The sequence below is a fragment of the Meriones unguiculatus genome, chromosome 1 (genome assembly GCF_030254825.1).
Source record: "Meriones unguiculatus strain TT.TT164.6M chromosome 1, Bangor_MerUng_6.1, whole genome shotgun sequence".
Taxonomy (NCBI): domain Eukaryota; kingdom Metazoa; phylum Chordata; class Mammalia; order Rodentia; family Muridae; genus Meriones; species Meriones unguiculatus.
In genome coordinates this window covers 183,079,435-183,106,214 of record NC_083349.1, presented here as the reverse complement: position 1 = coordinate 183,106,214, position 26,780 = coordinate 183,079,435, and the positions used below count along the sequence as shown (strand labels likewise).

Here is a 26,780-nt window from a genome sequence, read left to right as displayed (position 1 = left end):
TTTCATTTAAAAAGCATCAGCACTGTCTAAGCTAAACTCACTAGAGATGTCTCTTACACATGACATGTGTGTGGATATTTGTATAGGTATAGTGAGGAGGAGGATAGGCATACAGGCTTAGCTTTTAACATATTAAATACATGAGCTTAGATTATAATCATCAAAAGCTAACTAAATATGGCATTCTTCAAAATCCTCCAGCTTGCCAATATTGAAACACTAATTTATTATTCACTGCCATGTTAGTGTCACTCTCACCTCTTACCAAGTTCCTTGCATAAGCCATCTGGATGCAAGTCACTCGTGGCCCATCTGTGTTCTCAAATTCACAAATCCTAAACATCTTTTCCTTGCCATACAGGAACATATATTTCTACAACTCTTTTTAAAGTAAAAGAAATTATATATGGAGTGCCTGGATTTTTTAAAGGGATATTATGCCTTGTTAAAGATGCTGCAAAAGTAATTAGGTCTACTAACTAGTGGCCTTGCAAGCAGGAAAGAAATTCCAAGCCACTTATCAGATGACTTGGTGAGATCCACTCACCACAGCTATGTCTCCAAAACCACTGACAGCAAACATTCCTTAAAAGCAAGTATCTTAAGCAAAATAACTAAGATTATTTCAGATGCCAAAGCCACTTCCCAGGCCAGCACAGCTTTGGGAGCTGGACAGCCCACCCGCAGCATGAATGTCCTGCTCAATCATCTGTTGCCGAATTACCTTAGACAAGATCCTTAATTTGACTAAGACTCGGCTCCCTCATCAGTAATCTGAGGCTTGAAAACTAACTACCTCAATTGACAAAAAGATAGACACATTGATTAAAAAGAAACAGTCCAAAAATAGAACCACACAGATATTGATTTTTCACAAAGGTGTGGAGTCAGTTGAAAGCCAAAAGGGATAGTCTTTTCAACAGATATTTTTGAAGCAATTGGCCATCTATATACCAAAATATAAGCCCCAATCTCTTCCTGATACTCATATAAAAATTAACTCAATGGTTAACAGAGTCAAAAACAAAATGAAGTAATATGTCAACCTACAGTCCAAGGATGACCTGTGTCCCAAGATATCTATGAATGGCACCCAATATAACATAAGTTTATTTAAAATATTGAGGGTTTTGTTTTGAAAAGTTTATTTATGTACATAACTGAACTACACAGTTTTCAAGCATTAACTTTGTCAATGACAACAGTGAGTTACAATGTCAAATGGCTAGACACACCTGAAAACTCCAAGAAGAAAATAGGACAAATTCTTCACGGTTGGGCTAGACAAGATATTCTCAGTTACCTCGAGGAAAGCACAATCCATAAACCACAAAGTGAAAAACTGGACTTCATAAAACTAAAAGCTTTTTCTCATCAAAAGTTATCACTAATAAGACAATGAAAAGACAAACTAAAGACTGAGAAAATACAAATTATGTATCCGACAAAAGGCTTATGCCCACCATTTTCACTTGACAGTAAGAAAGCAACCCATTTTAAAAGGGGGAGGGGACAAATCTTTGAATAGACACACTTTACCACAGATACTCAGAGAGCAAATAGGCACGAGATGTTCATCACCAAGTCAGAGAAAAATGCAGCTTAAACCCATCAAGACATCTCATCTATTAGAATGGCCAAGATTAAACAGCCACACCCTGACAATATTAAGTGCTTCCAAAGACATAAGGAGACCACAGTTCAGTTCCAAAATGGAATGTGAAATGCTACGTCTGTTCTGGAGAACAGTGCAGCGGTTTCTTTAAAAATTAATTATGTACTTCCTGTACTTACATATGACTTGGCAACCTACTCCTAGGGAACTGGGTAAGAAAGGTAGGAACTTACATCCATAAAAACTTGTACATAAACATTTAGAGCTATGTTTTCTGAAACACCAAAAGCTGGAAACAGCACCAGTCTCCCACAGTTGACACCATGGTACATCCAAAACAAAATTCTACTCATCTATGAAAATAACCTTGAGAAATTTTAGACTGTAAGATGTTACGTGAATAAAGCCAGACTCAAAAGATTACTTCTACATCCAGTAGCAGTCTATTTCTGTGGCATTCAGAAAAATTATGGGAAGAATGTGAAACAAGAGCAGTAGCTACCACAGGTAGCTAGGGTTAGGATGTGGGGGAGGTCTGCCTACAGGGACAACATGAAGAGATGGTATCGAAGAGCTGTGGTGCTTAACTGTGGCAGTCATATTGCCATGAGGTAGCTACCTAATTCTACTTCCCAAACTCACAGAATTCCACCTTCCCCAAAAAAGTAAGCTTTTCTTAGGGAAGATTCAAAAACAAATTCTTAAAAAGCAATTGGACAAAAAGTTCCCTAGCAGAATTTATTCTCCTGGAACATCTATGTGAACTTCAACTCAGGTTAAGACAGTAACCTGATCTCCAAGTAAGCACTCAGTAGAGTTAACTTAGCCACTGCTTGCCCCTCTCCCAACTATTATCACTCTTGTAGCTCGCAGGCTCCAGCTCAAAGAGGGTAAAAAGTCTCTCTAGCAGAGCTGTACAGAGTTTGACAGACTGAACATAAAGTAACTGGCTACAACAGCCACTACCAGGAGAGTGTCCTCCACTGAAAGGGTGGAGAAACTTCTCACCAGCCTAACATAGCATTCCTCTGGAATTAGAAGTTACCAGAAGCCTACTGAACCTGTCTGTTGCTAGCAATTTCTCTGGGTTTCTCCAGATCTTCACTTCAGTCAGCAGCTATTAATGCTTCCTAAGCAAAACAGGCTTATCTGATTGGCCTTTCTGGAGGCACAAGCCTGTGTGTTAGTCATGCCAACCTGTGCTATTATTCCCAAAGATGTCAGCTAGCATACAGCATATGTGCAGTGTGCTAAGAATCCACCATGACAAGAGATATTTACGTCCCCCAAACAAACAAAAGGTTTCTCTTTCCCCCTCTTCCTGGTATGGGTAGTTCTTAACTTTGTGCATATTTTCTATGGTGTCTATTTTCCAAGGTGACTGACTACATGATTTCCAGTGGAAAAATAGCAGAAAGAAATTAGGTATTGGCAGTTCTTACATTTTTGGTTTTGTGTGGTCTTTAACACAAACTTGAGAGCATAGAGTATCAACTTGAGTCAAACAAGTCAGTAAACAAGTTTCAGCAGTTCAGCTCCTTAACAGCCAGAAGTATACCTACCACAATGTTCTAAGGAAACACGTATTTATACAGTAGACACCAGCCGTTAGCAACACTTGCACAGGTCTCCAGTGAGTACGACATGTTTTTAATGTTGTCTGTCTTCTGTGCTGTTCCTTTAACTTTGCTATTCCAATTCATTAAACTAAAAGAATAATAATTTGAATTAATGAGGCATTACTGTGGCCTCAGTCTTTAATACGCAATTCACATTCAAATCAAATCAATACTTTTATCAAGAACTAATTATGTCCTGGTGCAGAGCTGGCTTCCACAGTAAATTCAAGACATTTTTACTAGCTGTACTCTCAAGAGTCTTAAAAATATAACTTAAGTATGGTTATATAAATCCAAAAATGAAAGTTAAAATTCAATTATGGATATATTTAAGAACAAATCAACATGAAATTTATCAAAACTAAAAACTTGGCCAAGACTAAATATCAAGATAATTTACCTGGTGTTTGTAAATGGAGTTGGCTAACTGGTGACTTAACTTACTTTTTGTTTTTTTTCCCTAGACAGAGGTTTTCCATACCTTGGGCCAATATTACAATGGGCATACATTCTCTGCATGTGCATCAGTGGACAGCTGCAGGAGGGAGACACGAGCCTGCAGGGACAGCTGAAGACAGGACCCTGGGGTTAAGCATTCCATAGTACTAAGCCACACTGACCGACAGCAAAATGTGACCAGCACCTCTGCCTACTCTGGCAAACTATTCAAACACTCTTGCAAGAGAGCTAGTTAAAAACATCCTTACTTCAAAACTATCATGAAAGAAAGATGGCTTCAAAATCAAGTGCTCTATGTGTCTCACAATGAGGTGCTTTAAGTCCCTGAAGCCTACCAAGCCAAGGAACAAGCCATGGGGTGCTAGCCATAACTGAAGTTAATGACACACTGACCTGCAGAAAACAAGCAAACCCTCAAATAAAATACAGAATCCAAGACTTTTGGTAGTTGTAATTTTAACAATGTGTCATGCTTCATATCCATGATTTTTAAATGCTGGATCCTGAAATAATGTGAATGGCTCCCCATCAGTACTTTTCAATAAACTAGACTAGAAATTGATAGAACAGAACAGAGTGAGGTGGGCAGCTCAGGACAAGGAAGGCAGGACAGCAGAGATAATGACCAATAAAACAAGACGGACTGGTTTGGACTGACAGGAAAGAGAAAGAAAATATGAGAACACACTGAAGGAAAAAAAAAAAATCAAGGTGCAATGAGCACATAAAGGATAAATACATCATATAAATTTATTATGCCTAGCATTGTAGAGTGATGTCAAGAAAACATAAAAACCACTGTTTTGAATCTTATGTAGGGTATAGTAAGCCCCTACTCAAACTGTCTTTAAGAGTGCTTATCATCTTCCCTCTGAGAAGAAGAATCCAATGGCTAATTCTAAGAAAAAAGAATTACCTACCCAGTTTATGTACCCAGGACAGAAAGGGAGTATTTTTCGGTTTTTTGTTTGTTTGTTTTGTTTTGTTCTGTTTTGTTTTTTAATGTAAAGCTATTGTCTAAATGTGTATCACATCTGCAGATTCATAAAATATAGCCAGGGTATCAACACTGTGACCCAAGGTCTACCTCAGGCTGCAGCTCTATCCTAACACAGATCATCACCGCAATGAAGAATAAAAAGCTCACGGAGAGGGACTAAAATTGCTGTTTGTGCTCCACCCTTTATGCTAACAAACCAAGCTGAGACACTGAAAATGGCAATAACCACCAGCCCTGCCCACTTTCTCCCTGATCCTATCTACATTGATGACTGTTCTGCAAAGAGAAACTGGCTGCACTGGAGAGGTCTTACTCCTGCAGCTAGCTTTCCTGCTTGCAGCTCATGTGTAGACACACAGACACAAAAAAAGAAAACGTAAACATTCAGTCCAAGAGTCAGAATCCAGAAAAATCACATCCAGATGGAATCCTGAACCACAAATTCCCTTCTGAGATCCCTGATATATAAAGGTTATAACACTTTAAAATAAAGCCAGTAGTCAGGACACCAAAAATGCTTTAAACCAAAAGCAACCTACATTAAAGAATATTGGGTAGCAACTAAGCAATGTCAATAAAGCAGATTAGTCAGGAAAAAAAAAATTAAAGGATATGCTTAAAAAGCAAACAGCATGTAAAGAAACAAAGTATAATGGAGTCAGAGAAAAGGCTTTGTGGGTGAAGGCATGTGCCACCAAGACTAACAATCCATATGTTAGAGCGGGAGAACTGAATTCCCAAGTTGTCCTCTGGCCTCCACCACATCATGGAGGTATATAACCAGATGTACACACCCAAGGTACATAAGCATATGCAATTTTAAAAATCAGTGCAATGGCTCAGGAGAGGTCAATAGAAATACATCTTCAACATCTGCAGGGGAAAAAAATGAACTGTATAGAAAAAGAGTGCTACAAGCCTCCATGCCGTACCTAGTCAGCTGGTTTTTAGCCTACTTAAGCAGCAGGCTCTTTGTATCTTTTCTCTCTCTCTAATTGCCACATTCATTAACCCTCTCTAACCCATATTCATTACAGAAAATTCAACCACATTCAAATATAACTTCTGGGAACAGAAGTCCTCCAGATCCCTGTTCTCTGGGGATAACCACTGCTGAGAGACTTGTGCTCATTCTCCCAATATTAAAAGAACATTCCAATTAGATAGTAGCCATTCTGTGCTAATTTTAATAACATGACCATCTACACCTACAATAGCCTTCTGTAACATGTTCTTTCTTTTCATTTTCTAATGTGTGTGCGTGGTAGTGCGTATGTGAATGCATGTTTTTGCATGTATATGGGTACGAATGGACATCTATACATATGAATACATGCAAAGCCCCAAGGATGTCAGGAGTCTTCCCTGACTTCTCTTTCACCTCATTTTTTGAGGCAGAGCACTTCAATTAAATTTAGAGCTCTCACCAAAATGGTTGGTCTTGCAAGTCAGCTTGCTCTGGGGATCCCTGCCATCACCTTCCAAAGCTATACTTACAGGTGGGCTGCTATGCTCACCCAGCATTTTCATGGGGTCTGAATTCGGGTCATCACATTAGAGCAGCAAACACTTTAACCATTGAGCCATCTCCAACCCCAGAACGGTATTTTTCACTTACTGTTACAGCCTAGAGATCAATTCCTGTCAGTGGACAAAGAACAGCATCACTCTTTTTAATGGCTACAAAATATTCCATTATGTGGGCAGAACATAATTTATTTAACCAGCCTTCTCCTGATGGGCATTTGGATTATTTCCAATTTTTATTATTAAAAATAATGCAGTTTCTAGGTTTATATCTGTGCACTTGTAAAACTGTAGGCTGATGCAGGGATCAAAGAACACACTAAACTTTTTTAATCATTCATTTCATTTTAATTCACACTACTATAAATCTTCAAGAAGATGGCAATTGCACTAATTGCTTAATTATTTTGATTTTCAGCTTTAACACTTTTTTTTATAACGTATGCTACTCAAAAGTAATTGCATAGGAATTAAGTCAAAAGGTATCAGTTAATGTATTTCTGACTAGTTATTAGAAAGTGTCCTTTGCCTGAATACTATATTTTTAAAAAAATTTTGAAGAAATTTCACATTATCAGAAATATATTCAAATACAGCCATGTACAACAGAAATATGTTCCAAGAAATGTGATAGTCAGGTGTGGTAGTTTGGATGAGAAATGTCCCCCAGGGCCTGGGGCATTGAGGAAGTTTGTCACTGCTGGTGAGCTTTGACCCTAAATGCCTTGTACTACTTCCAGTCAGAAAATGTGAGATCTCAGTTTCCTGCTCCTGCTGCCACCTTGCTGGCTGCCACATTCCTCTATAATGATGGACTTTTATCTCCTTAGTCTGTAAGCCCAAAAAACTCTTTCTCTCTCAGTTACCTTGGTGTTTCATCACAGCAACAAAAATGTAACTAACACACTAGCTAATTCCATCCTTCTACTTCAAAGGCAGAACTCACAGCCTATGTGGTATGGTCTATTACACATCTGAACCATATAGTTTAAGAGGGATGGGTATGTGTGCGTGGGTGTGTGTGTGGTATGGCCCCACTGTTCCTAAATCTGTGATGAAGAAAACTAGGAGATTAAATCAAGTCAAAGAGAAACTGATCCAATAAAGAGATGTAGGAGTATGCAGCCAACCAGTACATGCACCCGAGTGTTTTAGAACACACTATTCAAATAAAGAATATAGCCTAAAATAACAATGAAAGGTGTATGACACTAAGCATGTAAACCAGAAATACTTGTTTATTCAAATACAATAACCACTACATAACTGTATATGCTCAGCAATGTCGCTAGGCAACAGTTATCTCTGGACACCACTGAAATCTCACAGAACCACCATCACATATGCAGCTCATCACTGACCGAAATGTGGTTCCATGATTCATGGCTAATGGCCTCAGTCCTGCTTTAGACCTGGATCTTCTCCTTAATCTCAAGTAGATTCATTGTAATCACAGATTCTTGCTTACGTTCCTTCTCCCCCCCCAAAAAAAAATAAAAAGAGAGAACACACACACACACTACACATACAGCTTTAGAACACAACTCAAAAATAACCTACAAAACTGTCATTCCCTCCCGGAATGAGTGCATACAAAATTTAAATACAAAAAGTCATGACATTCAGAATTTGAGATCCAGTAAATCACTCAGGACACATTTCATGGCGAACAAAATACTTGCTGAGAAAGAGAGTTACCAGGGCAACCACACTGACCTTTTATGTTTTATTTATCAATCATATTGCTGCATTATTCTCATTCTTAGAGACAAAAGAGAAAATATATTATAAACAATGATAATTAATTGAGGGTCCCCTGCTCCACACTAAATTGCTCCTGAAAAAAAAAAGAAAACTCTATTTATCCAGTAGATATGCTATCATTTGCTTCTTGGTTCTTGTCTAGACTACGGGCATGGAAGGCAGAGCCCAAGAAGCTCACAGGTTGGCCATCTCAAACTTGATCCCAGGGAGCAGGATTATATCTGTGTGTCTTTTCTCAAAAGAAAGGATGACAGACATGGAAACACTCTATGCCAAATCATCATAATCCTTGCTGCATACTAGATGCTCTTGAAATAGAGAACCAACTGAAATACAGAATAAAGGAAAGTTAGAATTAATAAATCATAAATAAATCCACATGACTTTGAAATTAAGCAGTTTATAACAAGAGAAACCTCAAACATTTCAGTATTTAATCTAGTTTATTGTAGTGCCAATAATATTCTCATCAAATCAAATGTCATTTCCTCTTGGGAAAAATACATGTTTACTTATTTTTAGAATACTATAGTTATTCGTGTTTGAACTGGGACCAAAAAAAAATTAAATTAAAAAAAAAAAACTAGAAGAGAAAGCATCGTAGACTTCAATAGATCTGGAATATGAAAGAAAGAGAATTTATAACAAGATGTCATAATTTTTATCAATGAGACAGCAAGGAGAGAGACAAAGAAAGAACTCAGCTACAAGGCACAGTTGGATGGTAGCCCTGGTTTGAATTTATTTGATAAGCTACTAATTTTCTGAAGAAAATTGCTCATCCACAAGCAGAGGTTGGCCTGGGTGCTCTCCAGTCCCTCCGCTCTCCATGTCCTGTTTTACTGGCCTGCTTTCGTCAGTAGATGTGAACTGTAACCCCTCGGCTCGTGTACTTTAACACTTGGTCCCCAGATGGTGGCACTGTATTAGGGCATTGTGAATGCTTTAGAAAGTGGAGCCTACCTGGAGAAGTGAGTCCCTAGGGGAGGAGCTTAGGGTTTATAACTGACACACACTTCCTGGTCTCTCTGCGCTCTCACACTCCTGTCATCATACCTGGTAGCTGTTCCTGCTAACCATCACCATGCCTTCCCAACTATGACAAACTAAACTTCAAAGCATGAACCAAAATAATGCTTTCCTCTGCTACAGCACTTCTTGTCAGTTCTTTGGTCACGTTTAAAAGAAAAAAAAAGTAACTAATGTGGAGCTGGAGAGAAGAATCACTGGCACTGGTTAAGAACACTTGTTGTTCTTGCAGAAGATCCAGGCTCAGTTCCTAGAACTGACACAGTGCCTCACGACTGTTTATAACTTAGTTCTAGGGGATCTGATGCCCACATTTGTCCCCCACAGATGTAAGACATCCAAATGGCACACATATGCATGCAGGCAAATGCTCAAACATACAACAAAATTTAAGTTAAAAAGCAAGAAAAGAGCTAATGCATCTCCTTCCTTCTAAAGAAGAGGTTTCAAGAGCACCCCACTGTCAAAGTACTAACCTGACAGCAGGGGACATTCGGTCTGCCACTCAGGCATGGACAGCCAGTAACCAAGACTGGAGACACTCCAACCTCAGCTAGCTGCCCCTGCAATCTTCTGAGTTCCCTCCAAGGGTATGCCAAGCCTTCCCAGCTAATCCCCACCCCCACACCAGTCACATCTTCCACAGGAAGGCTCCTTCATTACCTGACAGGTTCTCCCTCCAGAGTTACTTGCTCTGCCATGGACAACCTTATCCTCATCCGCAATTCTAGGTCTTTCCCACTACTCTCCTTTCAATCATCAATCAATCAACCAATTAAAGGGAAACTCAGGCTTCATAAGCATATGTCCTTTCTGAGCCTCATCAGGGCCCTGGTAAGTCTGATTAAATTCCCATGTCCCTCTGTGGTACCTCCATTGATGAAGTCTCCCTGGTTTAAAATATTCATGAAACTCCCCTCTGTTCTCCATTAGTCCTTGATTCTCCTTCCTTTTCCTTATCCAACTTCACCAGTCAATCCAACTTTTCCCCAAACCAACTTCCATCTAATCTGCACATACAGTTCCTTGGCCAAGGCTCTCAGCATTTCAGCTGATCTTCTCTGGCCTCTCCCAACTGTTAGCCTATTTCTGGTCTCTATCTCTAGTTCATATCCAGTCTATATCTCTCACCCCTATAAAGATAACTCATGGAATAACACAGCCATTACTATCAAGTTTGTCACTCGTGATTTGACTGTGTACTCCTGAATGGGTACCTCACCAGCTTTCCATTCTGTTTTTGCTTCAAGCACCTGTCTCCCCGGTGCTGAATTTAGTAATTTACAAACAGTAAACTACACATCAACCCCAGGATCCCCCATGCCTTTTATGCTTCCAGGCTTTTCCATTATATCACTTTTCAACTCAGAAAAACTCCAGTTTATAAACCATCCCATTTACCTGTCTATCTTTCCTTAAAGTCTTTCTGAAAGTCTTGCCTGACTCAGTCTCCATCCTTAGGTACACAGCCCTGCCCTATACTTCCACTGCACTTTTTATCCTTGTGCCTCTGAGTATACAGGGTTATTAATAGACAAGAGTCTAAAGTATGAATCTCTTAATGGAATAGACCACATACAATTAATTCTCTACACAGCTAGTATTCATCCTAATATACAACACACAGTAAGTCACACACACACACACACACAGACACACACACCCCACTCAAAATACGCTAGAAAAAAAGAACAAATTAATAGTCATGTTTGTTTTAAATCTTAGATAAACAGCACACTCTGGAGCTTCTCTAACTTTGCTGAGTTGAGCTGTAAGTCATTAGTCAGTGGGAGCAGAGATGGAAGACTGTGCTTGCATGCCATTCTCTTACACAATGGTTAATTCCATCTGGGACATACACGCTCTGCAGTGGATATAATAAAATCCCCTGAAGAATTAGCTAGGAATCTGTGAGGTATATGCCAGGGGGAAAATGAGAGAGCTGTACTGGGGTTTGACACACATACACGTGTCTTAGCATTCATAGTTTTAATTTAATAAAACATGCAGTACTTCAGGCAAGTGTGTTTTCCACTGGAATCTTCACTTTTTAGATTAAGAGTTGGAAGTTTACTCAAATGTCCTTCTGCTGCTTCTTCATCTTCTCAGTTATTAGGTTCCAAATCCCTGTCATTGGGCAAGCAGTGGACATGTAATAATTATTTCCTACTTTTCTCTCTCCCTCTCTATCATCTTTAAATCCACGGTATCTCAATCCAACTGATGTCAGTAAATCCAAACTGTCCCAACTTTTCTCTAAAACTCTTAAAACTATTTGAATGAGGTGTTGAGCAGCTGTCAGTTATGGATTTGAAAATAAAAAAGAGCTTGAAAATTGTACGTTCAGTATAAAAAGATTAGGTGAGGCAATTCAGAATGTTTAAGAACTTTAAATCAAGTTAAAAGCAGTTACTACGGCCAGACCTCATGAAGCTCCGCTTAAGAGTCGCATTAACCTGGCAGTCAAAACTATTTAAAATGAATAATGTTTCTTTCACATTTCACTCACTTTCGGCATCATAAAAAAAGAAAAAGGGAAAAGGGAAAAAAAAAAAAACCAATGTGACTTGGCGCATGGCCATAGAGTCACGTAACAGTGACCTTCCAGACTAAGCTTCCTGAGGACAAAACTGGTGCTGTTAATCCATGAATTCGATGACCTACACCCCTCTTATGGCTAAAGAGGATAATTTTTCAAATGGAGAAGGGACAATGAAGATATTCCAGAGGCTTTTCAATCTAAAAAGAAAGAGAGCAAGAGAGAAAAATTCACAGTTCATATGCCCACAGTGGCTGAACTCAACCTTCAATGAAAGCCTCTAAATTTGGGGTGACCACTGTACAACAAAGCCAAACCCCTCCCACCTGTTTTGTTGTTTGTTTTTCACCATTTTGTCAAATATGGTAACATGGCTATTCAGATCTATATTAAAAGCAACTGAGCCCATTTTCAGCACTTGGTGGTTATGGGTCACTAGTGATGACTCAAGTGCACAACACAAATAGGAACCATGTCCACTGTCATAGAAAGTTCCACAGAACAACACTAGAAAGGCTCAGCCAGGGCAAGGGAGCAAGACTAGCCAGCAGGCTACAGAGCTCTGTTGCTAAATGAACCCTCTTTTAGACCGCACACTTCCTAAAGGAAATCAAGAAATGTCTGCAAATACGTCACTCATCCTTTAAGATTTATTTTTATTATTTTAATTATGTGCATGAGACACTAAAGTGCTCTTGGAGGCCAGCCATGAGTGATCCTCTGAAGGCAGAGTTACAGGCAGTTGTGAGCCTCCTGAAGTAGGTACTGGGAATAGAACCTGGGTGCTCTGCAAGAACACTAAGTGCTATTACCCTCTAAGCTGTGTCTCCAGCCCTGCTGATAAGTGTAATAATAAATGGAGAAGAGTTACAAAATTCAGTCGTGAGTTGGCAGAGAGATGTTGCTACAATCAACTGGAGATTAAAATGCTCCAAAATGCCGATTCGATGCACGTCCCCTACTGATTGATATGTGCTAAGGAGCTGCTATGGCTTAGGTGTGATTTTCATCACCAAAGTTTATATTTAAAATGAGTTGCCAGCATAATGGCCTTGGGAGTCGGTATATGTCACAGAAACTACTGTCTTTCTTCACCAGCTGGATTAGTTCTCTCAATGGACAACATCTCAAGAGAGTCAGTTATTTTAAAGCAATGTTACTTCATATGTTTACTTCCTCCTAGTTGTGCTCGTGTGCCTTGCCAACATGAAGTGTGCACCAGAAGCTGAACAGATGCCAACACCATGTTTTTGGCCTTTCAGAACCATGAGTCAAAATAAATCTCTTTTCTTTATAAATTACCCAGCCTCGGGCACTGTCACAGCAACAAATCCCACTGTGATGGAAGCCATGCACAGCCCTTCCCAGCTCAGCATGAGCTGAACACCAGGGCTGCAGGCACTAATCTGCCTAAAGAATGGGAGCTGCTATTACTGACCTAGAATCCTCCTACTGCCCTGACAGTGCTTCTCCGGCTCCACCAGGATTTGTTTTGTTCTCTGGTTGTGGTTGTTAAAGCAGCACACTTCTAGAAAAACAGTTTCCAGCCATCTGCCCTCCATGCTTAAGCCTGCCAGAGCCGTCATTCACCACGTGAAATCCAGGGCAGTTGAGAGCCTCACCATCACCATCGTTCTTCACTCAGCACCACAGCCTAAAGAGTCTTATTTAGGAGTACAGATGGGCTGAACAGGCTTTCCAGAGGATTTTTGGGGTTTTTTGTTTGTTTGTTTGTTTGTTCATTCGTTTGTTTTTTGAGATAGGGTCTCTCTCTAAATAGCCATGGCTGTACTGGAATTCAGTTAATGTAGATCAGCTGGCCTCAAAACTCAGAGATCTACTTGCCTCTGCCTCTTGAGTGCTGGGGTTTGTTTAAAGGTGTACACTGCAATGCCTAGCTTTTCCATGGTTCTTTGTACAATACAGAGACATGATCTGTTAGATCTTTGTACTTCAAAGCCAAATAAACACAAATAAAAACAACTGGGACCTGGTTCTGGCTTTGCCATACCCAAACTGCATGCTAAGGCACTTGGGTCTCATTTCATTCACTTACACAACATTTTCCAGCATTCCTTTACATTCAAGACAATCTGGTGAAGCCTTCACTTGGATGGCAGTACCCTCCATAACTCTTGGTACCTTAGCAAAGATACTTCCATCTAAATGAGCCCCACCCATCTCTCTTCTGTCTTCCCGTCTACAAGTATCTTCCAAACCTCCGACTTGTCCTTCCTGGTGTTGACCAAGCATTCTTCACCTTGTCCTCAACACACCTACCTCCTTCAGGCTCTCCCACACATTCCTGCCTTATCTATAGCAATCTTCATATTTAACGCATCCTAACAGATTTAATAAGTTTCTTTGCCATGTCTCTAAAATCCGTATCTCCAGCTCTACTTTCAAATTCTCTCACAAACTCAAGAACCATATTTCAAACTGCTTTCTAAACATTTCTCCTGTACATGTCAATAACAACTTAAATAATACGTTCAAGCCAAGCTTACTAACCTCAACATACATTTTTATATCTTAATTGGAATAGCCATGCTTCTAGTCACTCAAACTCAAAATCACAGTCCATCTTCATTTCTGCTCTTTATTTTCCCTCAATTCCAATTTTCCACTCAGTACCAAATCCAGTCAGTTCTGCCTCCATTCTTCCGACACTGCCCTACTTCAAGTTTTCATTAGGATTAAACTATTATCCCCCACCCCAGAGCTCTATTTCTAATCAAATCTCTCTATTTCTAATCGCTCCCAGATCCACATCCTAAATGACACTTATTTTACTTCACTCTTCAAAAAGCTTTCATTAGCTCCAAATGGCTTCCTACATTTAATCTAAACTCAAACTCCAAGGTTTTCCACACCCCACCTTATCTTTAGCTAATCCCATTTCTCACAAGCTATTTCTATTTTTCTACCCATAAACCTTTAGTCAATGGTCCTCCTCAAGCTGGAACATCTCTGGTCCCCACCTCTTACACTGTAAAATATTTCCTCTAGTTTCATTACTACATTTCAATAGAAAACCTTTGAGATACTCCCACTCCCAACTAGTTTCCTCCTGATGGGAAGTCAGGCATGCCAAGTGATGGAAAATCTCAACTCCTCCAGTGTTCTGCTGCAGCCACAGCCACATCTCATGATCCCCCAGAGCAAACAGGAAGAGAGGAAATGTCAGACAGATAAGCACGCTACATCACTGCCTATAGGGGACAGCCTCAGACCTCATATGACTGCCCAGTACAGAGCTTTGTTCTCTTTGGCCTGCTGTTTTAATGTGAAAAATCATTTTGGTTAAACCACTGGTACAAAACCTAAAACAAAATGAAACAAGTCCAACAAGTAAAAACCAATGCATACTTTTTCCAAAAAGCATCTAAAGGTAGAGCAGATACAGAAATGGAGGGTGTCTCATTCTGAGACAGAGTTACTCTAGGCACCACTGCAAGATAAATGTTAAAAAATGAATTCAGCTTTGATCAGTGATTCAATTATTAGTGTATTATACACTCCCCCAACTCTCTCCTTTTCACCCTCCTTTACTTCATGAGAAGTTCAGACCAAAATCTTAAAGGTGATGACCTCATTTTAAAAAGCCTAAAACTAGGACTCGGCGGCAGCAGCAAGATGACAAAGGGAACGTCATCCTTTAGAAAGCGTCGCAATAAGACGCACACGTTGTGCCGCCGCTGAGGCTCTAAGGCCTACCACCCTCAGAAGTCGACTAGTAGCAAATGTGGCTACCCTGCCAAGCGCAAAAGGAAGTATAACTGGAGTGCCAAGGCTAAGAAACAGTACCGGGACTGGTCGAAAGAGGCACCTAAAAATTGTCTACCGCAGATTCAGGCATGGATTCCGTGAAGGAATGACACCTAAACCCAAAAGGGCAGCTGTTGCAGCATCCAGTTCATCTTGAGGATTTCAATCAGTCATAAAATAAATGCTCTGGTTTCAAAGGAAAAAAAAAAGCCTAAAACCTTAAAAAATACTCTGGTAAAATATATTTCTGTAAGCACTCACCTTATGAAGGTAGGAAAAAGAGCTGTAACCACAGGTAAATTAGTGTGAAAATGAAAGATCATTTTTAGTTAAAAACAGGTGAAGAAAAAAGTCTGTTACTTCCTTATTCTAAAATACAAAGGGTTTTTTTTTTTTTTGATTGATTCATGCTACAGCATAAATGGATGAGGACACTTGAAGAATAACAATCCTGGATGAGAAGGAAACTGAACCGACAGGTTATTTAAAGAATCATCAACTTGTTTTCATGCAAATGACCAGAACGATGAAATAAGTAATTCTGCAGATGGGATCTAGATGCAATTGTTTTAAAATAGGAGGCTTGAAGCATTCACCACCTAAGTCTAGAAGAAAGTGAAAGTGATTAACTCATCTGTTCTTCTTGGATAATACCAACCATATACTATACATTAATATACTGGCCAAATTTGTATTACAAGGGTGTAATTTTTCTTAGATATTGCCATCAAATCGTTATTATCTTGACAGTAGGTCATATTGATAAGGATATGTCTTTGAAGAATTATGCTAAGAAAAAAAAGGTTTAATGCCTTCAGCTTAAAAGATTTCTCAAAAGGGCAATCCCTGAAAAAACATCTACCAAGAAGGAGAACTTGGCACGTAGCAAAACTAAAGGAAAATTGTCATTCCCCTCCAAACCTCAGCTCATTGCGCAATCCACTCACAATGCCCAAGCAACTCGCAACACAAGCTGTGTAACCGACAGAGCTACAGGAGAAGCATCCGTAAAATACTACGATCCCCATCATTCAAAGTACTTAAAACACCAAATCCAGACTAGGCCAGATGCAAGCCTCAGGCAGGAGGAAAGGACTCTCCATGGATGGTTGTGACTCTGAAGACAGTGCTGTAGAAAAAAAGCCATAAAAAACAAGTCCTCCCGTCCCCAGCTAGCCGGGAGGTAGAGTTAGTGAGCCAGCATCACTTGTGTCAGTGAGAAAGAGGGCTGGCAACCCCCCCCAACACCCACACAAGGTCACAGTATATCAGTGTTACCAATATACTTTAAAAACATTAGAGCAATAAACTCCGATTAGAGTGGTTCCACCTCTACACTCAAGGCAAAGACCAAACTTCAAGCTTCTCCTGAATTACAAGGTAACAGCAAAAAGTACTGTGCTGTCTTCCTGTGCACAGATTCTATCTTCCACAGTGACTGAAAGGAACTCTCTCTGTTTAAACCGAGACCAGTTGTAGGCAATTAACTTTATAAGCTTCATTTTGTCTCAGTCTTAATTCCTACCGACGATGTAGTCACAGAGTGGAAGCAGCTCCAGAAAAGCGTGCTGTGCTGCCGAGCCCATGTTTTTAAGCACAGCAACAAGCCATTTCTCACATGTGATGCGATTACTGTGATCTGTTTTTTGATTCTGCAGCCACTGACTCCACATATATCTTTATTACCGTACAGGGAAAATTGTTACCCTGAGGTTTAAATTTCCCTATGTTCACCACCTCTTTCGAGAATATATCTCAGTTTTAAGACAAGATTCTCCTGAAAGCCGGCATGAGGAAGGGGAGATGACCTCTGAGATAAGTTTCTTGTTTTGCTGTTATAACTTCAGCAATGACTCACAGTCCAGCTATCCCAGGACTGTGGAGTGACTAAATAAATGGGAAGAGAGTCTCTTATCTGGGGTGGCAGTCTAAATCTCTCCAGTGATTGCCCAACAAGCATGAACAAACACCAGAAGCTAGTCCTCCGAGCTTTGAAATGCAGGGCATTCCACAGTTCTTCATCCATGAGGAGAGAAAAAAATCAAAGTCTTGTGAGAATTACAGTCCTAAAAGTTGGTGACAGAACAACCTCTATGTTAAAATCATAAAGAGTAAGCATGGTACACATTTTATATCCCAAATATGAGAATGCACAAGTGAAATAGGACAGATACATACATGTTGGAAATACAGTTGTGTAACAGAAAAGCAGTGAATGAATAGGAACACAGACTGGCTCATTTTTAAAGTTAGTCTTCAAGTCTGAACAAGTGTCATCATGTCCCCCGTTCACATGTGTACTGTAAAGATTTAGAAAAGTTGTAATGGGCACCCAATAGCCAATTCATTCACATTGGGTGTGTGTAACGCACAGGCCTGTAAGCTCCAACCTGTTAAGGATATCAGTATAAATAATCATCCCTCTATTCAACACACATGGACACATGTCAACACATAAAAAGGTAAAATGCCAAAAAGTCATGGAAGAATCAGAGAAACTGCAGTGAAAGTTGCATGGACAATATTACAATCTGCCTGGGAAATTACGTAACACCTGAGAAAGAAACTGCAGACTTTGGCCATTCTGTGTGTGATTTAAATTAGCTAACCCTGAAGCTGGTAAAGGAGTGAGACATTTCTCTCCACAGAAAGATGCTGGGGAAAAACAAAGCACACAGCAAGTACATACAGGAGGCTGGATTCCAAGAAGGATGCTTGATGGGAAGCAATAAGCTAAGCCAGGAAAATCCCTGAGCAAAGTTCAAAGGTTAGAACATCAGAATTCAACCTAACCAAGCTGAGTGGTCATGGAAGTTTCCTTCAGGATCCAGTGCTGAGCTCAAGTCTGAGGTCACAAGAGTCACCCAGAGACTGATAATGTACAAATATCAGCAAGAGAGATCTTGGGGCAGGAGGAACGCATTTACTTCTATGGTCTACATGTGGTGGGTTGGGAGGAGGTGAGGGTAGAGAAAGAGACGGGAGGTAATGAAAGACACTCCAGGCCATGCAGAATGAATAAGCCTTGTCTTCAAAGTAGCAAGAACACATTTAAAGATTTTTAAGCTAGAAAGTGACAATCTAATGTGTATTTCAGAAAGATCCAACTAGAAACAGTATTAAAGATGCATTACAAGGGATGAGGCTACAAGTAAATGGACCAATTAAGGCGCTGTTATACCAACTGAAATCTACTTTCCTCATCGGCAGAATGAAGATGAGAAGGACTTATTAACTATTAGAGGGGAAGAAGATGGTGAAGGAGGCAGCAGTGCTCTGAGACCACACCCAGTCAAACACCAGGGTAGATAACAAGATACTTCATTAGGGACAATCAGCGGAGAGAAAGGAATGGGGAGGGGGAGACCATTAGGTTCAGTTATAGACATCTGAAAACCATGTGGTTATATGTTTAAAATTATCGAATTGGAAGATTGATCTAGTTTGTGTCCTGGTTCTGGTATTTGCTATTTGTGTTTCTTCTCTCTCCTCCTGCTCTCAGTTCCTACCTGTAAAAGAAATCAAGAGCAGTAAGAGCTTGCAGGGCAACAGTGAGAACAAATGAGCTCATGAATAGACGGGAAGTCATACTTGCTGTTCTTGCTGCACGTTATCTGGGATGCCCGCGGAACACTCCAATGGAGATGTCCAACAGGCATGTTTATGTTGTTGTTGTTGTTGTTTTCCTGTTTCTTTTTTAACATGGTCTGAGATTTAAATATAAAGAGCACCTTGGGTGTATACTTCAGAGTAAGTTAGAACCGTATACAATGGTGTACACCTGAAATCCCAGTACTCAGGAAACTGAAGCAGAAGGATCGTCTCCAGTTCAAGGCCAATCAGAGATACAGACTAAGTTACAGGCTAGAATTTCAAGACCCTATTTTAAAATTTCAACTTATTAGATGGGAAAAAGAATTTCTTAAATGACTGATGAAAAGCAAAGAAAAGCAAAGTAAAACCCAAGGCTAACAAGACTATACTTCCAGAAGGCATTCCTATTTTTCAATAAATATCAGATGCACACTGTATCAGTATAGAAAGACAGTCCTCTTGAAAGAAATTGAAAAATTAAAAATATACACAAAATTCCACCCAAGAAAACTATTAGTTTCAAAAAAAGAAATTGGAGGTGGCAGAAAAGCTAGTTTCTAAAACAAAGCTGAATGGCAGGAAGATCATTTAAATAAATGTGAAGCAACCTCAGAGTTGGTTAAATAAGGAGAACATAGAGATGTGCTAACACAATTTTTAAAGGGGGGAGGGAATAGAATATTTTTTTAAAAATAGGAAGCAGAATATAAATGAAATAGAAAGGTTGTTTTGTTTTTAAAGAAGTAGAAAAAGTAGATTTCTTTTAGCCATTTCTTGTACCCCCAAATCAGTAAATTCTCTCTCTCTCCCTCTCTCTCTTTCTCTTACACACACACACACACACACACACACAAGAAGAGACAGAGAGAGAACATGCAGGCTCAAACTTGTTAACACCATTTATTTTTGTCTATACAAGTAGGATCTTTTGGTAGGGTGGGGATGGGGACAGCGAGACAGCGCTTCTCTGTGCAACCCTGGCTGTCCTGGAACTCACTTTGTAGTCCAGGCTGGCCTTGAACTCAGAGATCTGCCTGTCTCTGCCTCCTGAGTGCTGGGATCAATGGCATGTGCCACCACTGCCTGGACAAGCAGGATTTTTTTAGTCATAAAAAGAACAGGGGGAAAATCTGAAATCTACTTGTTAAGATTATGGTCCACAGTGGTCTTGGTGAAGTAATTTCAAAACCTCTCTATATTAATTATAAGATATGGATGTGACTGGGACCCAGGGTTTTCACCTGAGGCAGAAAATTCAAGTAAGGAATGGGAGATGGAGAAAAACAACCTGGATGTCAGGCTGGAAGAGAAGGCATTCATGTTTCATGTCAGGACTTAACTGAACAAACATTAAATATGCAGCTTATTGGAATATCTGCAACGTGTGTGTGGGTTGGGGGCGTGCACAAACAAGGAAGTAGGTATTAAGTCCTAGCTCTAGAAACAAGGACAACATAAATCTAATGAGTGCAACAACTCTCTTCATTTACTAAGCAGTTCTCCTCAAAAAGGAAAGAGTCCTTGGAGAAATAGCTAAATTTAGGTCCAGGGCAGGAATCACTCAAAGGAAGCCTGTATCTAATGACATAAAGTAAGAAAGACTGGACCAGCCAGACAGCTTGGTGAGTAAATCCCCAGGATCTACCTGTGGAAGGAGAGAACCAATTCCCCCAAGTTTTCCTCTGACCAATGAATACATACTAGAGCATGTGCATGTACACACAGGCACCTGAGTACTCATATACACAAAATAAATAAATGTAATAAAAAATGTTAACTAGCAAGGCTACATCAAAATGAGACAGCGGAGTTGGAAGAGGCTCGCAACGGCCACCTTTAATGGTGATGAGCTACTATCAAATCACACCGAGTTTTCATTTTTTAAATTCATAGAAAGGAGTGTGGAGGAACAAGCTCTGCTCTTCACAGAACTATCTCTACCTGAAATGGGAACTAGAGATTTGGAAAATGTTCAGTTTGTAAGCACCACTATGATATTTGATGCAGAGATTTATTAGTGCTGTTAGCCCGTTAACTCAAGAAGCACTGTAAGAGGAAAGGATCAGCACTCCCAAAATTATGCTACAGACTTCTTTATTAATTTATTGATTACAAAGGGACAACAATGGAGAAACCTATAATCTACCTAAAATAAGTGATTAAGTTGATATATTTAACTAGGGAAAAACTGACAAGAAGCTGCCAGAAGACAACATCAGTTCAGTTATCCAGTATTCTCACCTAAGATGCTTACCATGAGCCAAACTAGGAGAAAAGGATCTGTGTGTATAACCAGAGGACATTCATGTCTGGACTCAAAAAGACAAAGCCATGAAAGACACCTCTTTAGATAATCCTTTTAAATGGGGACAGGTACATCCCTGGGCTGATACCTAGCACCAAAAAAGAGAAATAAAGGAAAGAGGAAAAGGTGAAAAACGGTTTTAGACTGAAACATTCCCGGAGAAATGAAAACCAAATCCAGTGTGTATTTGCTAGTAACTTCAAGATCTGTACTGGGCAGGCTAAAGCAATGTTGGTGAGCCAATAGAACAAAGCGTGACCTAGATACTAAATAACAGTAGAGGTATGTCAATTGTATAGTAATGTTTCTGAAACTACACAGGAAAATAACCTGATTTTCAGGAATTACATGATGAATATTCAAGAGTCAAGTATCATGCCTGCTACTTATTTTCCTATGATTCAGAAAAAGAAAAGCTAGGAATATATGTCTATATATTATTTAGGGAGATGGCAATAAATGGGCAAAATGTTTTCAGTTGATAGCTCTAGATAAAGTAGATACAAATATGCATTGTCTTGTACTCTGATTTCAAGTTCCCTGTGATTTTGAAATCTTCCCAAAAACAAAAAACAAAACAAAACAAAAAATGATGGGAGAAAAACACATACACACACACACACATACTACCCTCTTGGAAGACAGAAATATACCCAACAGTCCCTAGCATAGAGACACTCAAATGAAAAATCATTTTCATAAATCAAATGTTTGTTTTTCTACCCACTGCCTTAGGGGCTAGCAATATCATGTCTTCATTCAATATAGCAAATAAAATATAAGAGGTTGATTAAAACAATAAAGTCTGAGTTTAAAAGCCTAATAACTATATTATAATCACACTGTTTCTCTGATGTTATATGATTCCACTCAGTTTATTCTTTCACTTCACCTCAAAGCATACCGAGAGCATCTTGAGTTAATCCTTTCAACATAGTTTTGTTTTTTTTTTTCAATATTGCCTAACATGTAAGGGATTTGCAAATGATTATGTGTTAGTAGACATTACCCACCACCACTAGGAAGATATTCTAATAAAGAGATGGATGGACACGAATACTTCCAGCTTAAAAAAGTCCCCTGTGTGTGGTCTGCTTCAATTGTTGTCATTCTGTAAGGCAGGCTACTTTGCTGATCTCCACGGTCCTGCGGTGGAACCTGAAGCAAGGATTCCACTTGTCAACCTGGCCCAGGGATGGAGAGATCTGCTCCAGAATCGAGCAGTGCAACAGCAGCCAGTGTTCCTGTGATTGCTAACAAAGCTGGAGCCAAGGGGCAGGGGACTCTTCAGAAGGATGCTCGCTCACGAGATAGGCATAAGCAAAAGTGAAAGTGGGTGTCATTTAAGCTAATCTCTACTTGAACCTTTTAAGAGATAAAACCATTTGAGCAGTAATTTAGTACTAAATTAACTTGGTTTTTTTTTCTCCCTATCGTTAAAAGTTTTCATTGTTTAAATAAGAGTTTCTGCAAGAGAAATGAGGCGATGCTCCTGTTTTATTCAGAAGCATGGAGCTGATGATTTGCAAGGACGACTAGGCAGCTCGACTTAACACAGGCAGATGCGGCAAAGAGCCAAACACACAAACACAATCTGACCCTCAAGCCATCCCAAGACTGTCCTAGAAAACCAGAAGACAATCAAATGCTGCACCACTATATTCTTACAGTGCTAACGTTTTATACCAGCAAGAACTGTAACAGTTACAGAAAAACCCAAGGCAAGGAGAATGGCAGACAGTAATACCAGATCCTCTGAAAGGATCCCTAAGATAACAAGCTCATCAGTGACAATGAGAAACAAGGACTCCACATTTTTGTTTATTGGGCCAATTATAACTTGTCCTCTGTATTACCTACTGAAAAGCAACTGGAGCTGCAACAAAATTGGCAAAGCTGGCATGATTGTATTGAATTAAACGGCTCTACTCCGAAACCAACTGAATTTGAACACTAGCCGATAGAGACCAGGGGTTAATATTACTGTCCTGCCTTTTCTCAGGTAGGTCTATCTGGCAACCACGAGAACCAGACACAAGCATCAAAATGCCATCTGTAAGGTGGCACGCACCGCATCACCTTCACAGTGGCTGATCTCAGACCAGGCCAGTAGAGCTACATAAGGCCCTTTGGTTTTGCTTTTTCACCCTTGAGAAAACGTCCTCCCTTAAAAGAACTTCACTTGGGGCTGAAAGTATTACTTTGACAGACTGTAATTTAAGTCATTTATACCATCTCTTTAGGCTATAGTCAAGCATCATATTCAAACAGGTTCTACCAAACAGTCACAATATATTTTCAATATTCTAAAGTTTAAACATTCCATGAAAATTATGGCCACAATAATGACAACCTTTGTCACAATGTCTAATTATCACACACACACACACACACACACACACACACACACACCTGTAAAACAGAAAAGGAAAGGCTAGCATGGAGACCTGCTTTAAAGAAGTGCAGGTTGGTTAAAATGAAAGACAAAAAGGAAAAGGTGTCTACTCTCAAAGACGATGAGAGCCGCCATCCTTCACCTATGAGCCTAGACAGACAGTTAAGGGAAAAGCAGTCGTTTTATGCCACTGCAACCAGATGAAGGCTGATAGGCAGAAGCACTTCCTTCCTCAGTTTCACAGCAGAATCATCAGTCTTCCAGTCCCATCAGGATTGGGCTGAAAAGTAATAAGAAATGAGGGCAATTAGAGAGGAAATGAGAGAGCAATTGAGGAAGGAACCACCTAAAGACAAAACAGTTCGGAGACTGAATCTGACACAAGAAGAAAGAATTTGAGATTAGGTTTCTAAAAGGGACGCTCCATGGGCAAGCCCTGAGAGGGATTAGAACTGAAGCAGACGGCCTTGAGAGTATTCAGGGAGGGAAGTGGCTAGGTACCTTCTCCTGGGAAAACACAGCACATGGGGATCACTAAGTTTCTAGAGAGTCATGAAGGAGGGGAAAAAACAAAAAACAAAAACGTGGCCCATTTAATTTCAATGTTAGGAAGTGAGCTTGGTCAGTAAAGTGCCTGCCTCAAATGCCTGATGCCTCAGGTTCCGTGCCCAGCATAGCTCAGTCTCCAGTGCCACATAAACAGGCCACGACTGACAGACACCTGCACACCTCATACTCAGCAGGTAAAATCAGCCACTTTTACACAGTCAGTTCTTAGCCAGCCTTGGAAACAAGAGACCCTGTCTCAAACAATAATAATAATAATAGTAATAATAACAAACAAGGTACAGAAGAGGAAAAGGGTTCCAAACTTACGGACACAGGGACTAACAGTGGTATTGTTCCCAGTAATGAAGAAGGCTGAGGGAAGTTGTCACCAGTGGCAGAACAACAAAAAGGTACACTTCAGAAACGCTATCCCAGCCATGTTCAGATACGGCACGGATGATGGGAGACATGGGGCAGGTAAGCCCTTTGTTGTCAGGCAGCAGCTTCTCCTTACCTCCGGGGGTGGCATAACTTAATTGTAACTTGATGTTGCTGTCTCATGGTGGAAAGCTGAGGGGGGAATTAGACAGTCTACCTTCTCAAAGCACTCTGCCAAGAGCAAGACACTTATTCTAGGCTTTTACAGAAGTCCACACTCACTGGAGCACCAACTTCAAACCCCGAGTAGCATTTAAATGTATTTCACAGCACTTTTCACTGCAAGCTTACTTAACACCCTGAAATACCTAGGTCAAGATGCTGGGTTAGATAACTAGCTTCCATCAAAACATCTACTGGAGGTTTTTTAATCCCCACCACAGCTCTTCCTTAAGGTAATCACTCTGTTCAAGACCCCCAAGCATCATTAACAGGTACTCTTGGCACCTACTTTCATCAGCCTTAACACTGAGTTTCTCCTTGGCATAACCATCAAGGCTGCACACATCATTCTGGTCATATAAATACCAACATCTCACTTTTGTCTACCCCCTAGTCCATGGACAACCGTACCAACATCTCACTTTTGTCTACCCCCTAGTCCATGGACAACCGTACCAAGGCTTTGAGGACAAGCACTGGAAGACCTTCAAAGACAAAAAGAAAAAGTGTTCATTAACCCCAACAGCAGCTGCTAGCTAGAACCTGCAATTTAAATCTCAGAAGAAGAAACTATGGCTTCTGAAATTCCGACAAGGAAGTATCACTTATGATTACAAACATTCCGGTGGGTTCCTTCCGTCATTGATGGCTTCCAGACAAACAAAAGATTTTTTTTTAATCCCATTTTGGTAAAATTCCCTAAGCTCTGAATATATAAACTCCTTCATGTACTTTCTTGACCAGTGACCAACTCAGGAGATGGGTTTTCACCTGTCAGAGGCACTTGGATTCCTCAACATCATCTCTTACGTAATTTGTCATTCGGGTGGGAACAACAACCAAAGCTGCAGATTTATATCTGCATTAAATGAAACCTTCAAGGAACTTCATTAAAATCCAAAAGAAGGAACTGGAGAAATAGGTCAGAGGATAAGAGCACTCGCAGAGGACCTGTTTCCCAGCATCCATATAGCGACTCAGATACATCACTAACCCCAGTTCTAGGGTATGTGATGCCCACTTCTGACTTTGATAGGCACAGGCACACAAGCTAACATGTAAGCAAAAAACTCATATTCGTAAATCTTTAAAAAAATTTTTCATTAAAAAAAAGGATGTACGGAGGGAGGGGGGAGGGGGGGAGGGAGGGAGGGAAAGAAGGAAAATGGGCAACCTCACCTGTTACAAACTTTGGAAAATGGAACCAACATTTTTTGTGGGGGAAAAATAGAATTAAACAATAAGGGTGCCCAACATTTCCAGCTGAAATATTAAAAATCACATTTTAAAATATATTAAAATTAATAACCTTTTCTCTCCCTTATTACCCCTCAGCCACACCCACAAAAATAACAGCAGAGTACTCACAGTACGTAGTATGTGCTTCTCATGCCACAGAAGGCATTTTCATCACTTCAGTTACAGACCGAAATCAACACTTAGCCAGTCAGAAATGAAAACGACACTTTTTTTTTTAAGCAATATATGCTTGCAACGGCATTTAAACCACAGAGGACCGGAAGGTACTTGCACACACACACATATATATGTTATCTCATAGCCATTAAACTATATATATATATACCATATATATATATATGGTATATCATAGCCATCAAACTAAAATAAGCTTTTCCTATAAAAGTTTGTGGATGGAGGGTATTAATTATGGGAACAACTGAAAATGGCCAAGTTCGCCAAGGGTGCAGGCCACAGTGGGGGATTAGCCACAATTACTGCACATTTATACAACTGTATTTACACAACAATAAAAAATCATCCTATCCGATCCAAACAAAACTTGCTTAAAATAAACTAAACCACAGGAAAGGCCTCCTCAGAACTAGCAGACATCCACTGACATTCTCTCATCCCTGCCTGGCTGTTACCCACTGAGACAACCCCTCATTCTGCCTTCCTCAGAAAACCAAGAGTAGCAGGCAAGATTCTGTATATCCAGTTGAGAATCTGTATAATTCAGATAATGATACTATAATTATGAGTGGGGAAATTCATT

The 26,780-nt window shown here is 39.9% G+C and overlaps 1 protein-coding gene and 1 pseudogene across 6 annotated transcripts in view; one reads left to right on the top strand and one right to left on the bottom strand.

Annotated features, from left to right (window-relative positions):
• Cadm1 (cell adhesion molecule 1) overlaps nt 1–26,780 on the bottom strand; it is a 322,638-nt gene that overhangs the window by 290,356 nt on the left and 5,502 nt on the right. The gene's annotated exons all lie outside the window — the stretch shown is intronic.
• Nucleotides 15,181–15,512, top strand: LOC110559905 (large ribosomal subunit protein eL37-like; annotated as a pseudogene).